At 42.1% G+C, this 17,238-nt stretch overlaps 1 long non-coding RNA gene across 4 annotated transcripts in view; it reads right to left on the bottom strand.

Annotated features, from left to right (window-relative positions):
- Positions 1-17,238, bottom strand: part of LOC126920294 (uncharacterized) — a 118,561-nt gene that overhangs the window by 66,545 nt on the left and 34,778 nt on the right. For 2 of the 4 annotated variants that reach the window (XR_007711927.1, XR_007711926.1), the window contains exon 3: positions 8,425-8,548. The exons of the other annotated variants lie outside the window; for them this stretch is intronic. This is a non-coding gene — a long non-coding RNA (uncharacterized LOC126920294). The remainder of the gene's footprint in view (positions 1-8,424; positions 8,549-17,238) is intronic. 4 annotated transcript variants of the gene reach the window in all.

The following is a 17,238-nucleotide window of genomic DNA, read 5'->3' as shown; positions in this document are numbered from 1 at the left end:
TTCATAACCTTTTCATTGGCTCGGTTTATATGCTCACCGATCAAACCATGAAGTTAATCGAAAAACATTGTGAGCCCTGTGCGACATACATTGCGTATGTTCTAGATTGTTCGCTACCAGAAAATAATTAATAAGAAAATCGAGTATTATTACGACTACTGACGACCGATAATTCTGATATATTCATCGCGTAGAGCCGAACGAGTACACGACTCTGCAATTTATTACTACATTTGTACACATTTAGTAAATATGTTAGCTTGCCAAATGGTCGGTTACTGTTCCATTTGTTTAACATACGGGGATTGAAATAAATAATGTTTTACGTTGTGAGGGTAGGTATACATTCGATTCTCTCTTTCAGACAATTTAACGTGTTTTAGAGAAAACTTATAATCCTATCTTTACATGATATAGTTCGAATTAACACGACTCAAACGTCACTCCTAAGGAAAATTCTATTTGAATTGAACTCCTTGTACTCGAAGCTTTCTTTTACGCTCCAAGTTTGAATTATACTTTTCTGGGATCTAGTTATCGGCTGTCTTTTTTTTCTTTTATTTTATTCTCTGTTTTTGAGTCAATTATATACAATCTGATCTTCGTAATTTTGTAAGTGATAAATAAAAGATTAAATAAGTACTAAACTAAGATCTTGATATAATACGTTCCATAATTCGAAAGTGGTTTGATAATTGTACCGGTTTTCATCTTCTATTTCTTCCACGTGCAGTGTATTTTCCTTACACGGTTCTCTGTGCACGATATTTTCCAGTATTTCGCGTGAAAACAGAACCAAGTGCACGAATAGTTTTTCCACTACGCGAACGAATATTCTCATTTTCGATTGATCGATGCTCTGGAATTACCAACGAGAAAGAAAATTGAAATAAGGTGACACGCGAGTCGATGGCTCGTAACCGAAGCCGAGGTTAGAGGGCAAGCGGAACGCCGCGATGTGGACACCGGTCTCCCATTTCGACGCTGCAATTATAATGAATCAGCCAGCAAATGGACAGCGCGGTAGGAACGCGAGCGGATAATCAATAGGTTTGCCATTGGAAGCATAGAATGGCTGGACGGTCGTACGGCTGAGTGGTGTATTTCAATCGACCGGAAACGTTAGGAAGCCGTGGTCTGTGGCAATTTTGCGTTTCGTCTACCGTGCCCGCCGGTGACACTGTTAATTTGTTAACTGTTAATTTGTTCGGGCCGCGGCCAATCACATTTCGTCGAAGTGGTTGCAAAAACTTTGGCTCGCTGTAACGGTCGGTCTTTGTCATTCGGTACGATAACGGCAATTATTTTTGGCCGGCTTGTTTCTGGCTCGTTTGCTTGACCAGTGACGAATGAATTTACCGTTGGCGACGCGATTGCCTTCTGCACTACTATGCCGCAGAAGTAACACGTTAATTCCACTGCTATCGCGTGCGACTAGTTACGTTTAGTTCCGGAGTTTGTTCGAAAGTAAGTACCGTTTGCATTGCTGATATTACATCGGAATGCACGGAACTGGATTGTGTACCTACCACGAACCAGGGTTCGGTAACAACGAGCTTCGCAAAAACACGCTGTCGAAACGGAATAGGATGAATTTTACTCACAATTTCACGGTATTACTCGCTTTCAACCAGCATCTCCGTTTCCGGATGCAAGTTACATACATTTTTAAAGCGAAGTCTCAAAGGCAAGCTGCTTGTTGTTTTTTGTTCACTAGAAAATATTGAAGCGTACGAAGTAGCTGCGGGTTGTAATTAAAGGAAAAGAACCGCGAAACAGCAAACACAACGACACGAATACGAGTAAGAAGACGACAGCGTGATGTCGCTTCTCTCTGTCAAAATGAGAATAATGATGAATGTAGCCCGGAGTCACATCGAAAAGAACATAGCTCTGGCGACTAATCGCAACTTTCTCTCACGACAGAAAAGACACCAAAGAGGATGGATTTCAAATGTCAGACGCTGAAAGCATCCCTCCTTCACTGGATCCAACCCAGAGGGCAACAACGTCGTCGATCTTTCGAGCTCTGCCTACTAAGCTCCTTATAATGGAAGACGAATGTTATTTTTGGACCTGACGATCAAATACGTTGATATGATTATGGTATTTGACAAACGTTGAATGCGGGCACCGATCTTGATTGTAAGTTAAAAAAGTAGGTAAAAGGAAAGAAGTAAGTGTTGTACCTACGGTTCGTAGTACGTGCTATAATTTCCAATCAAATACGTAATTCCTGAGGCACACGTAACCCAATAGTGTGCAGTAGGATCGACTTTGGAGCACCCATGGAATTTATTTATGAAAAATGCATATGCGCCGACAACGAGAGTACCGCAACCGAGTGTCGATGCAATAATATATTGTATACCGTATACCTTCCACTGGGGAACGAACACTGTGGAAGGAAAACGATGAGAGAGCAACCAGAAAGAACTGGCGAGCAAAAAAGATAGAGAAGGAAAAAGGGATCACGGTATGACCTATATTTGGCCTACGGGTCGTAGTGCTATTGATTCAGTTCGCTCTTAAACACAGCCTCCGTTTCATTTCGTTCCAACTCTTTTGCTATTTCGCGATTACCGTTCCGTTTGCTACTCTTCCTCTCTCTCTTTCTCTCTCTTACTCTTTTTTCATTCTCCTCAAGTTTATTTATTAAACGGCTTGTTGCGGCAATGTTATACGTCGTGTATTTTCTTCGACATCGACGATGTCAGAACGTATACAGTTGTTGGTTTGGGCAGTCTAGTAAAAAGCGAAACGACACGGAAGACAAAACCAACGAAAAATTGCTCAGTTTTAAACGGGGCGCCGTTTAAACACCTTGCGATCGTCACGTTCTTAACTGGCTGAAACTGTACGAATTTAGTCGGCAACTTGGCAAACAGCACAAGTACTGTTTATAGTCATTAAAAGGCAGTGGTGATAAAAAGGTTAAGTCTTTAGAACTATATATTATTCCGTAAAATAACGGGCTTTCGCTTTTTACGTTTTTCTCGTTTTTAATGCGACTAACATACATAGGAATTGTAACGAATCAGTTAAGACTTTTATACCGAACGAATGTCAGAATGGTAAACACTTTGGCCGCACTTTTCGCATTTCAAATTATATCGTTGAAACGACTCTACTGCATTTCATTTAGTTAAACTTAGAAACTCCTCGGTGCGGCATTATTTTCGCTTCGTGTTAACGTTAATGAATATTTTGCAGCTCAAATTACTTGGAGACTTGGGAATCAAATTCACGAATAATACAATATATAGTTTTCCTTCTTTTCTTGTGACATAGAAAACGGTGTCCGGCCTCGAAGTTAAGGAGCAATTGCCAAATAAATCCAAGAAAATCACTTAACATCCCCTTGTATCCTTGGTGTATTATTGAAGGATCTGGCAGCGAGTATAGCTGTACGTGGCGCGTGACGACGCATATTTATCGACATTTCTATCGCTTTCTGTCCTTTACTTCTCACCGCTTTCTTTCGTCTAATCTTCTTGCGTCGTCTTACGGCCAGTTTTTACGTTTCTCTATCGAGAGCCGCCCCAGAGTTTGTTTTTGGACACGCGTCGAGTTGCGAACACTTGTTGTTGAGAGGGCACCCTTGCGAAACTTTTTCTTCGGATATTTTACGGTCGAACACTTTCTCTTCACGTAAAGGAAACTAAAAGTAAGCTTCAATGCCTGGAGGGTGGAACGACGACTGACTGGAAATTTGTTCATCCCTAGGAATAATTTTTCTCTTTAGAAACACCCCTAGACAGAAATTCTTAATTTCTTTTAGCAACTAACACCACAAGGTATATGGTGATGTTTAATTTCATCGAAATTTATATTTAGATATTAGATATTGTTGCTTTTAATTCGATATAAATCGACAATTAGTGATATCGAACTTCAGAGCCTGGTCCGTGTATATTCGAGGCAATTCGATTCGAGTTAAGTTTGTTTATCCAGCAATGTCGAAAACAAGCTAATATCTCACGTTCTCGACTAATGAAATAAAAAATAACAAGTGTGTTTGCGCTTCGTTATAACAACATAACGTGGAAAATGCTATAATGCTCGAGCGGGATCGCGGTAGTGTATCGTCGTTACAAAGAATAACCGGTAAAGAGGATACACGGTGCATATCAGTACGAGTATACGGTGCACAGAGCGACGAAGCAATGCACGAATGCGTCGAGAAAATTGGGAATCGTTACTGTTGCGAGTAACGCAACATCTCACGTTCGCGGAATCGGACTGAAAATAATAGTCGTAGGAAGAAAAACCGAAATCGGCAACGCGGCGTGCAGTATTCGTCTTTTCGACTTGGAAATCGGCCAACTTCTGTCTGGTCTAGATAGGTGAGCTAGCGAAGTATTCTCCTTTTTCCAGGAGCAATTGAATTTTTATATCTGCCGAGTGAGAAATCAGCCGGTAAAAAATGTCGAATGACTCTGAAAGCGGAGTAGGGATAGAAGGTATAAGACGGAACGGAGACGCGTCATGCGTCTTGCACGCTTGACGTTTACGACAAAGATTTCTCTTCTTTTCTCTGCTTTCTTCTCGCCTTACTCGTATTCGCTGGTAACCACCTCGGTCTGCGTAAAAGAAACAAAGATGGAAATATATTATAATAAAATCGGGAAGCGTAAAGTAGAAAGAGTCATAACGGGTAAAGAGGTTGGTTTCTCTTGTTTGCATTTGCTTAATTAATTTCGTCTGTCTCGTGTATTTTTCATCGTATAAACAATTCACCGACCAAAGACTATTTACCGAACAGAAAAATGCGTCTTTCGGTGAGAAAATGCGAGTATTCAATGATAAAACGTGAACGTACAATGAATTTTAAAAAGGAAACGAGCACAGAAGCGACAATGTTAAAAGGTTGGTACAATGAGACGTATTAGTGGAGTGTAAAAATAACACCTGTCTGATAAAGTGATCATTTGAAAAAGAATCTCGTGTCCCCTTTTTTCTTCGCTCATTCAGTTTTCATTCTTTTTCTCTTTACATTTGCCTTGCTTACCTAGTCGTATATTTTCCTGGAACAAGCGAACAATTATTGCGCGAAAGTCCATTTATCAAAGCGTCTCCGCACTTGGACATATTACAGGAAAAATTTCGCTGCTTTAACCGCCTATTGCAGTGTTTTTCGACACCTTATTTTTTATACCTGTACAGTCCGACGTATCTCAGCGTTTCGTATTTGCACCGATTAACAATTCGATAGCCCTTTAGAAGATGTAATTGAGTTTACGGTACGGTCATCGATTTTATTCGCCACAAGATGCAAGGCATCCTGAGAAACGCGACACTCGAACAACAATTTAAAAAAGAAGCATTCAAGCTTGATAGCTCGCTACTAGATTCAAGGGTTCTTTTCTTGAAATAAATGTTGTTCGAATCGAAAATCTCGGTGAAGTGCTCGCGCAAAGGAATTAAATCTCTCGTTTTACTTTCTTCAAACACGAAATCAGGTTCGAATCTGATGGTACGAAAGATCGAAGCGGCTCTCCACGATCCGACCGTCGCGTTGGTTGCATGAATTATTAATAGAGAGCGGCGCGTTTATTGCGGCAACAAAACCGGCTTAATTCTACTCCTAGAGATGCGTCAAGTGGCGCGAAAATCCATGCAGCCCAGTGTGTTTTATAGTCCCGTCTCAGCGTAACTTTATCTTCACACTTACGTGCCATAAAGCGGCAAGTCTTTGAGTTTGCGGCTGTGGCCAAAGTTTCTCTCGGAGTAAATAAATTAGAAACTCGCTAACGCACGACCAACAGATGCTTCTGTAGTTAAGTACCTGATGGCTCGGCTGATAATAGCACGAATGCTCGATCGTATCTGCTCGCAAATGAACTGTGCCTGCTCGCTGGTACTCGATTGATCGCCGCGGTTAATAGGCGATCGTCGAGTTACGGTCATCCTTCGTCTAGAGACACGACGATTAATCGACGGCAACAACCTCTACCAGATTTCTAGCCGCGATACTATTTATTGGTCGGAATAGAAATTTACGAGAGATAGTCGTATCGCGTATTGTAACGTTTCGCGATTGCAACGTTACGAAGTCAACGCGCTTCCCAAGTTGGCCGTACTATTTCAGCGGTGAAACCGCGAATAAAGGCAGAAGACCGAAAGCAGTCCCATAGAAGAGCTCCGATCCGATATCGCGAATCCCTCGGCGAATATAGACGAGACGATGGTGTACATAGATTCGCACAGGGAGAAATGTATGCTGGTACAAGGATGAGGATTCGTACACGTTACATCGTGCCGCTCGTGTACACACGAACGCGCCACTCAAACATACGGCTTGGCATTGTATTCAGCCGCTTGCGGTGGAAGATTTGCGGAATTTCTAATCCGGCAAACTAGTCGCTGGTATGGTTGACAGTAGTTTGAGCGATCCGGCAGGTTCACTGTGTCTCATTAGGAGACGTACACAACATCGACCAAGTTGAAGTAGGGAGACGAAACCAGCGACAGACACAAATTGGACCGTTCTGTATTGGGAATTGAAACCTCGTGCCGCATAACAAAGCCAATTTTGTCGCCAGGAAAGGCGCGACTGCGAAGGAATGATAAAAAGGGCGAAAGGGCTTGCGCAATTCATTCTCGAAATAGGGGTCGAAGAGGGAAAGAAAGTCGAAAGGGGAAAACGAAACGTGTACGACGTTGTCACGCTTAAAGTTTATGGCTGTCTGTCGTCTTCGCAATATCGCGTGATAACTTAGAATCAAAAATTAATTTTGCTCGTGATCCGATCAAAAGTTTTACCGCGATCAGCACTGGAGCGTCAACTTTATAAATTCGCTATCTTTAAGGGGAAAGTTTGTGCACACAGAGCGAAGTTAAACAACCCGAAAGCACCATATAGAATCGATCGTGTTGCAATTAATGCAGCGAAGTTCCTGCGCAATACGAATAACAATAATGCGGACAATGGCGAAATAAGCACGGCGTAGGTCAGCGATACAATTGTTGATTTTGTAAAGCAAGCATCCCCTTGAAAAGTTATTCGCCAGTACACGCCTTTCGCGATACGTTGCTGACTTCCGTTTACTTTATCTCGATATGATTGCCGGTTGGTCGGCAATTAATCGACAACTGTACGAGTTCGTACAACGATACTCGATTCTGCATGCTTAAAGTAAATTCGAAAAGTAAAAGGAGCGAAACGCGAACGAATGGCTCGAACGATACAATTTACGAAACGGGACAGCTTCCCCCGAGCGCGGACCGAATCGCGAATAAGATCGACCGACATGCTTCCCATTTCGAAATCCGAAATTCCCGGAAATTCTTATGCGTTCGCGTTACATTACGGGATTGAATCGTTCTTTGACTGCCTTTTCGAATGTTGCGCGTAGTTCGTTCATAAATTGTCTGTTCGACTGGCAAAGTACTAGTGCGTACCGACCATTATTTTACGACGTTCCTATCTGTAATTTGACCGACCACAATTAATTATTCGATTTAAAGTGGTATCTGTTTCGCGATCTAGCCGTACAAAATTACTACCTCGAGCGTTCGTTTCCCCTGTAGAATTCGTTTTCGAAACGAGCCGGACGCTTATGTAATTCCGTGTCGGCCATCACGGAAACGAAGTTAAATCTTTCTTTCCCGAGTGGTTTGCATCTCGGGCTATATTACGAGATAACGATCGTGCGCCGTTTATTACACGGCCAGTGGCATTGCAAAATATCAGACTACGTGAAATATGGCACGCAATTGTTGTTCTCCGATAAGCAGGAATTAATTTGCCATGAAACATACTCGACGAACGAAAGACCAGAAATTTATCGAATCAATAATCGCGTCCGCGACGACCTGCTTGATTTATAGTCGATTAATACTATCGTTTGCTCGATACGTGCTATTATCTTGAGTAAATAATTAGAAACATACGGCCACGATGCATTTTGTAGGGGCTCGGCATGCTTCTGTAATTTTATCATTGCGATAAAAATAGATTATACGGCATATGCAGACGCGATCACGCGAACGCGTATTTCGTAGCTATCCCGGGGGACAACGCCTCGTCAAAGTCGATGCATACCGCTCGAAACTTCCTCAACACGTTTTAATTATCCTAACTAATTCTATTTCAGGCTATTTCAGGTTGTAAGTAGTATTACCGTACGATGTACGACGCGATAGAGACGCGTCGGATCGAGTGGTGTTGAAACGATGTGAAGAATTTTCAAGGTGTTGGGGAAATTCGAGCGATTCGAAAGTTTACATAACCCTTTGTCGGATGTTCGGTTTGCGGAGGAAAACCAGGTTATACGGCGACACCGACGGGGCGTCGAACCACCCGATCGGCCAGAATATAAAGCACACTGGACGATAATAATTTGGCGCGGTACCAAAGTTGGGGATTCTGTTAGCCGGCCCGTACTGTCATCGTGGAAAAAATACGGTCACCAAACATACGAGGAAATCCGAACGTCGCGCCAGCCGCTATTCACCGCAACTTCCAGCTCCGTGTTTTCGCACTGAAGGTTGGATTTTTGTTCCCTCGTCCCTCCTTTCTTGAACGTCCGTGAATCGGCTTGTCCTGTCGAATAAAGACCACGGTACTATCGTTGCAACAAAAAATGGGGCACAAGTGCATTCGGCCCTACTATTAGAAGATTTTTCATTTTTCGAAGCTTTCACGGCCAAAGGATCGGACGTGTTAAGCTTCCGAATAATTAATAAATTTGCCAGAATAAATATTTAATATTTAATGAAACGGCTGAGTGTACGTATGATCGAAGTAGAGAAGGATGGGTAGTGGAGCGGAGAACGAAGGAAAATCCGCGTAATCCTCGTAAGGATTGAAATAGTATGTATAGCTGCTTCCCCATAGGGATGGAGGAGGACATTGGTTTACGGAAACGGATTTTCGTTATCGGCATAACGGCCCAGAGTTCGACCTGCAGGGTTATCTTATTCGAGGTTGCCGAAGCCTCCAACTCTTGCGTTTCCATATCGCATAAAATGCGAGAGCATTACTTGGTTGGAATCCCGGGCAATAGACAGTAACGAAGATCAGTGGAACATTAACGGTGACTAGGAAAATATTTGAGGGTTTTCGCGATCGAAAACTGTACGCGGTAACTCGGTATTCGATATCTTCCAAATAAAATCTTTGCCGCGATATATTCGTTTCGAAGTATGACACACGCACTCTGTGTATATTTTTTTTAGAACCGTTTAGTACACGATATATATTTAAAAGTGATCACTTTTCGTTTGTTAGGAGTAAAAAAAATTATTTGAAATTCACGCGAATATGTCATTTTTATACGATAACATTGCTTCATAGGGAAATATACGTATACGTATAACGATAATCGTACTGTAACGTAAACAAACCCTGGGAAACATTCGCGATCAATAAAGTATTAATCTGCACGATGTAAAATGACTTTTGCAATTTTTTCCTTTTTTTTTTATTTTGCTCGCAGCACTCTGCAAATTTCATACGAGCGGCATCGTTCGATTTGTCGCGTTATTTTTCCCAGTGCCGGTCTTATTTTTTCGTTTCACGCAGGACCAGATGCACGGTTTTAAACTGTTATAAAAATCCGCGTATTTCGCTTGTCATGGCGCACGCATGCATATCTCGTGGTTACGAATGGGAATGTGAACATGCAAATATGGATCACAAATATCGAAGCATACCAACGCCTGTATTTAAATTTCACCTGACAATATTCGACATACCGTTACTAACTTTTTATATGGCGAATACATTAGCTGACATTTAAAGGGAAATTACTGGGCTATCGCAGAAAGAGCAGCTTTCGAGCTAACGTGGAGGCTCAGTACTCATAAAAGCTACTACGTTCGATACTATAAAATGTGAATATATACCTAACAAAAGAATATTGGAACGAAAATTATGATCGCCGCGCAAGCTTCGTAAAACGTGCGCAGCTTTACCACGGCGTGTGACACGCTTATTCATGGCATTGCATAAACTGTATACGTTCGTAGCCGTAAAGAATGCGTCTAGTTCTACCGTAATCTACGGCAACGTTTCTCGTCGTTGCGAACAACTTTTCTGCCGGGCGGAAATGAAATCATGGCCTATTATGCGCATGGTAAAATACTCTTTCGTATTCACAACTGTTTCCTCGCTTTCAATTACTCTGTCCCGTAGTATAAAACGTTTCGCGTTTCAAAGGGAAACAAATTGCACGACGATGATCGCAACATCCGTGGCCAGTGGCATCACAGATTTATACAACGTGCAACTTTCTTCCTCGCTTCGAAACTTGTCTCGATTTCGGCGAACAAACATCTTTAATTTTCTTTCGCTAATGAGGAAAAAGCGGAGCAACAGATCAACACGGTTTATCAAGGTCCGTGCGAAAAGTTTGACATTTTTGCTCGAGTTGTCGGGAGCTTGATCTAAAGTCTGAGATAATATCGGTGGAGCTTCAAGGTGGAATTGGACTCCAGGGGTATGCCGGAGTAGATTCCAACGAACCGTCGCGGCATGATGGCACGCCCGCAATGTCTAATCAGTGCCAACTCAATTTCCTGGCGCGTCTATTGTCACTTGATTCCAGGCGCGTCTCATTGCCCTTTGTATGCGTGCGTGCGCTGGCGCCCTTTGTTAACGATGCACTCGAAACGCCTCGAATCGTTGGGCACATACGTCGAAAGTTTTAAAATTTTGTAATCGCTGGAAATTGAAGTTTTACAAGAACTTGCAGACGTTCCTTCGTCTCGAATGTATCTCGATAAATCTCGAGTTCCTTCGCATGATCGATTTCTCTGGTCTCGAACGCTCGAATTTCTCGAGAGCTATTCGAACTATCGATTTCCAAGGAACCATGTGTTTGAGATCCTTAAAAAGTTTCGAGTTTTTGCACACAGTTTGACATTCGCTAAAAAGTTGATCGATCTTTCCCAAGACCCGATCTCTCTTTCACGAGTCTCTTGCTGAATTTGAAAAACGTCTTGGTAGACGTTCAAACTTCCACTGAAAAGGATCAAATGTTTATTAATATCTCTTTGCGCGCGCGGCTACCTATCCGCTTCTCCAAACTAAGTTTTCCTAGTCATCTTACGCCTAGCTCTTTGGGGTTTCAAGAATGCACGAAGTTCGTAGCGAATGCATAAACTTGCGTCGAGTACCGTATTCATTTAGACCGTTAAGCTGATGAATTCACGGATAGTCGAGATTCTTGGACACGTGCTTCCGATTTATTCATGTACATGTTACGTGACGAGTAAAAGTTTTCGGCTACTTATGGGAACGTCGTTTGTTCGCTGAATCGACTAAATTAGCGACTGGTTTGTATTTTACTTCAATATGATGTATCTATAAATAGTAGATAATAATAGCAGTAATAATAATAGTAATAACAGTAGATAAATAATAAATAAATGTATCTTTCGTTTTATGAGGAAATAGTAGACGAACAACGTTCTTTGTTTTATATTATTTTATCGAATTACGTACGATCCATTTTGTCCTGTTCGGATGAACACCGCGACATTTCACAGACTTGGTTTCACGTTTGTACGAAGGTACACTGCTGTTTGCGAAAGAAAGACACTTTTCGGACAACCTAATATTTGAATTTTTATAGAAATATTTGCCTTATTTTCCTGTAATACACGTATTTCCGAGATAACAATTAATGATAGCGTATCAGCGCTTTAGCCGAGCTCGTTAACTAGTTTTTCCTAGAAAATTATATTTAATGGAGATAAGAGGACTCGCGAGATGGTCGCGTACTTTCTACCGGAAAACGTATTCAGCAGGTCGTACCGTAGCAATATTTTTTTTTAATGCAACGTTGATAGCGAACCATCCCGATTATCCCTTTTCTTCTCGGATCAATGTCACTGTTCTTTACTCTCTAACGTTTAATTACTCCAGATTCGATTTCACGGGAAGACTGTCATAATATTTAATCGGTTCCGACTCAATTTTCCGGCTATGTGTCTATTATCGGGTAATTTTAACAGGGTCCGTGCGTCTTTTACGCGAGCGCTTCTAACCATGAGCGTTGCGTGAGTACGGACAGTCGAGGGTGAGTTTGCGCTGCTACCGTTGAAGGGACATCGACTATCCGGGATAACTTGGTCATTTCTAGCCCCTGAGTGTCTTGAGCAAGCGTTACAATGCCACCCGATATCTTCGAAAAGCTGTCCGAAGGCCGCAGAAAAGGGTCGCTGGATTACGCGTGTCATCGGTTATTTATGATTTCCAGGAGGAATATTTCCTTCAGCCCTGTTCGAATGGATCTCGCAAGCCGCAGGTCGTTCTTTTTTTATCAAATTTGGAATCTCCGACGGACCATCGTGTCGGATAACAATAAAAGTACCATTGGTTTTTTTTATGTATGGCGTAAGACTCGAAGAAGCTTCTCAATTTCGAAGGAGAGACACGAGAATTATAAGTAACGTAAAACTTCTCAATTTTCTCTGAAATTCTTTCTCGAAATTAGATGGCAAATTTTGAATTTTCAAATATATTTTTTCATCCACAGCTTGTTGATATGGAGGACGTGTGAAAAACCATGTCACGATCAAACTCTATTTCAGATTGGAATAATACATTATTCAGAGACTTAACGGGAATCACCGTGCTCCGCGCAAGAGCAACAGCCAGATACGATGTGGCGACGTGTATCGTGTTCTATCTATCGCGTGCAAAAGAATTGATAAAACACGCAAACATCGTAATTTTAAATGAAGAAGCGGGATTAAGGTCAAGGGTGGTGATTGGTGTCGTGCCGATAGAAAGCCGCTACGAGAGGAGAAACGAAATTGCGAAGATTACTTTTCCGCTTGCTTGACCCTCGTTGCTCTCGGACATTCTACCTAAGGTACATCTCTGAATAATATAGCGATATCTTATCGGTAAGCTCGGCATCCATGAAGGATAAAGGCGAAAAGTCTCTACACCGAGAAATTGTACATTTCTACATGACGAGTGCGAAACAATTTTTTATCGAGTTTGCGATCTGCAATTAATTGGTTTAATCGATTTTGAGAAATTTCTGTTTACTATGTGAAAAGGAAAATTCATATGCGCAACAGCTTACGTCGTATCCTGAGTCTACCCGACAAACTTAATCGGCTGTGCGTCCTCCATACGGTCGACCATAAATTCCAATGGTACTACGTACATCGTACTCGATCCACGTCGTTAAATCGATACGCAGCCTCCGTTTATAATGCACGACCAGCTCGTATCTTTGTCGACAACGTCGCGGCAGACTAGTAGTCACTGACTTCGAAAGCCGTGTATAAAAGTTCGATGAGGCGCCTACAATTTTCGTTATCTTGCATCTACTCTCGATGGATTATTGATCGCTCGGTTGTTACACGACGGCGTTACACTCAGCTCTATGTAACGCTCTTGACAATGTGGAGTGAGACATAACCGTCCTGCTGTCCTTAGAATAGAAGCAAGTTTTCGCATCGAAACGATTAATAATTTAATTTCTGTGTGAAAGAACTTTGCGAGCGGCTCTAACTTCTCGTTATTCTTTTCCTATAACTTGTCGTATGAACAAATGTATCTTTATTGATTGAACGAAAGTAGAGAATTCTCACGAGAGAATCGAATCCATTTTTCGATAGATCCAGCAGTTAGTCCTTTTCGAAGGAAAATGTCGACTAACAAAATATTATTTACGAGAGGCCAGTCCGATAAGCATCCACAGGCTTTACTCGATTTCCATAGAACGGTAGAAGTAACTTCTGAATCATACAGCGACTGTTATATTTGGTAGCTTTAGCGTAGTCTCGGAGGATTGCGAGTGAATTGAACGCGATTGAACGTCCCTCGAGCGAAAGCGAGACGCGTTCACAAAAATACGAAGACAACCGCTGACAGGCGGCGATCTGCTGAAAATAATGACGTAGAAACGATCGTTTATCAACGCGAAACGTCAGGCGAGACGTATGACAAACGTGGATCGCGAATGAAATACCGCGGCTCGATGGAGGAAGCACGAAATTACGCGAAATTACCCAATATTACCGAGGAACACGCTAAGCAGTGGCCGTCCCGACCGAGTCTACACCGTATACCGTACCACCTGCCAGGTGTGCCTAACATCCAAGTGTTTTCCTGCGTGGTCGGAAGCACGGGGCCTTAAATCAGCTCGATTATCGCGTATAGGATATTGTAGCTGGCGCTAGATCCTAGCCTCCCGGCTACGTCCAGCCATTAGAGAAGCAGGAAGTCGGCCATTACGTTATCGTGCAGTTCGTTCACGGAGAACCAAAAAGAAAAGAGGCTTGGCTCCAATCTTTCTTCTAGATTGTTGTGCTACACCGACATCGTAATATTATCAATATTATATTTTAGAACTATTAATCATATACATTCTCTGCGTTCAGATACTTATTTATCTAAAGGAATTTACGAGGCAAATGTCTCGAAGCTAATATTATTCTATAGAATATTCTGAGAAAAATGATAGCCTCTGACGTATAGCAAAGTTCCATATTAAAGTATCACGTAGCAGAGCTGATGGACGAATTGTATGGTGTTTAAGTTTGATAAGTCGATTAACGACTTAAATAGTTCAAATTTTCCGAACACAAGAAGACTTTTTTTTTACTCTCAGGGATAAAATTCAATCTCGGAAAAGTTTGAAAACATTCGACAAATTTAAGTACGCTCGTACTTTTGAGAAGTCAATCGTGGAAAATGCATCGAAGGAACAGCTTCAATTTTAAAGGAGATCGACGCTCGCTGGTAGTTTTGACTGAACTCGATAAACACGGCCCGGACGAGCGATCATTTTTTTCCTGATGAAAGAACGTGGATAATCTTAAGAGAGGATCATAATTACAGTCGCATAGAGAAATACTTTCCCGGAACAATTGTCCCGGCGTCAAGACTTAATCGACTTTGCCTTCTTTTGTTTGTCGAACGTCGATTGAGATTTCTGTAGGAAGTGGGACGATGAAATCCCCTTGGATAATGTCGTGGCCGATTAAAAAGAGTCGAGCGTAAAGTGTACCCTGCCGCAGGGATGGATTTTTTACTTGTTAACTAACTGACCTCGATTCCCGCGTATATCTTGTATCATTTCGCTCGCGTTGATAAACGATATCTTTCGCGAAACGAGAGAATGCTACAATCTTTTTGACAAGTACGCTTGTTTGGGCGAGACGTGTTTCGTTCGTTTTATACGAAAAACTTGTCAAGAGAGCGCGATCAGTTTTGTAAAACAACGCGGCACCAGTTACCCACTTTATTTACAAAAATTCCGCTGCGATTGCCACGGGGGAATAAAGCAAAGAAACTGACACGTACGACAATTTGCAAATTCGCGCGTTATTTTGTATCCGTCGCATAATAGCTTTACCCACCGCGTCAAACTCCGTGTTCCGTGTAATCGGTTGGAAACAAAAGTACGTGTATACCGGGCGATCTAAAATATCGGAAGTATATATTTGTAGAATTTCCAATTCTAGGAATAAGGCGAATTTTCGATATAGTAGAGTTTGAGTTCTCAAAGTACAACGTAAATTGACGGCAACAGTGAACAAGATTAATAGAACAAACAAGAAACGTATCCTTATGCGTGGAAATGTCTAATACCGTCTTATTACCGCTATGTAATTCAAGTATTTGTCATTCATTATACATTCCCCTTGATAACAACTGCCTTTCCGTTCCGTCGTCTCACAGTCGAAAACTCGCTGAACAATCTTAGAAATGCAACGTTATGTCAGAGTTTGTGTAATGAGTTAATAAGAAGTCTTAACAACTTAAAGGTACGAGTACGCGTAACACGTACTAACGGTAATTAGATGCAACTCGAACTTGTGTATATCCTGTGGATTAGTCGTTGGTTTGAAGTTTAAACGAATGCGCCGCCTAATGTTTAATTTATTTCCATCCTTCTATCGGGTCTCTGAGAGACCGTTCGCCTTGCGATACTATACGAGATGCATAATCAGGGAACGCTTTATAGACATATAACAGCAACGATTTTTTCCTGCACACGTTGCAAGACTTCCGAACGATATCTGAATTTAGTTCACCGACAACGATGCAATTCCTCGTAAAAGATAACACGAGAATAAAATCCGAAATTGTACCATCATAAATTACGGTCCACCACGTCGAGTGAAAAATTTAAACACGAAGAACCGTTTCAATGTGGCTGGTTCTTTTCGCACGGAGTGTAGTTAAATCCTCATGTCGAAACTCCCGAACACGTTACAGTCTCGGCAAAAATATTTAACAGCTTTCTTTTGTACCTCTATGGATCTTTTTTACAGCCAGTCAGACATTCGCCAAGTTCCGGCGCACAGAGTAATCCGTACGTGTTGCGTTTAGATGTGCGCGGCTAATTGCAAGCTTCACGTACATTTTTTCAGTCAAGGAAACATCCTGCGGCGGTAGTTAGGTCAGAGCGTGAAGAGCGCAGACCGGTCGGTCCTGGTGGTTGTATCGCGGAACAGTTTTTGTTCAACGTACAACTCGAGTTCGAAAAACATGAAATTCCCCGTTCCCGTGAGAAAGCAGCTCGTTTCACGGAGAGCGCGTGTCCACTAGCGTATTAGCAGACAGAACGTACTAAAATTCTTTCGGTATCCTCGCTGCGATGGTGATTCTCAGGCGGCAGCCGCGAAAAGAGTGCATTCATGTTTCATTTCCATCTCCATCTGGGACGCTGGCGCGAACCACCATCTCGTGAAAGGTTACATTTTTCGAGCGTAAGTTTTATAATTTTTATTCGCAGTTGCTGTGCAAAATCGTATTTATGATCTTACGAATTAAAATTTATAGAGGCTCTCGCGACGGACCATGTTTTTATAAATATCTATAAAAATTAGCTCTCTAATATCCCAGAACTTTCACCGAAATGTCAATCAGGGAACGAAGAATCGGTTAAAGTACTTTGCCATCTCGTGTTTCCTAGACCACAGGAAATTCGATAAACTCGATCGCTCGCGAAAAGATAGAACATTCATCGAGTAGCCGGAAGCGTCTCGACGATCAGACATCCTGGCGACGGTACTTTCTTCCCTCCCGTATACTCCCCGATTATTTCGAGCCGCAGTGTTATCCTCGGTCCTGTAAAGCTGCACTCGTGAACAACGGGTAGCGCTTTTGTTAATCGTAGTTCCGAACTGACGTCTAGTGGCGAGGCATACGGCAGATGTTGTGTTGCTACGTCGTTACGAAATGTCCACGCTGATTAATCGCGAACGACGAGGACCCTTTGCGTCCGTAACTGTCGGCTGCAATCGGTTCTACATGCT

Source organism: Bombus affinis, chromosome 9, assembly GCF_024516045.1.
Source record: "Bombus affinis isolate iyBomAffi1 chromosome 9, iyBomAffi1.2, whole genome shotgun sequence".
NCBI classification, from domain to species: Eukaryota; Metazoa; Arthropoda; class Insecta; order Hymenoptera; family Apidae; genus Bombus; species Bombus affinis.
This window is presented reverse-complemented; position numbering and strand designations above follow the sequence as displayed.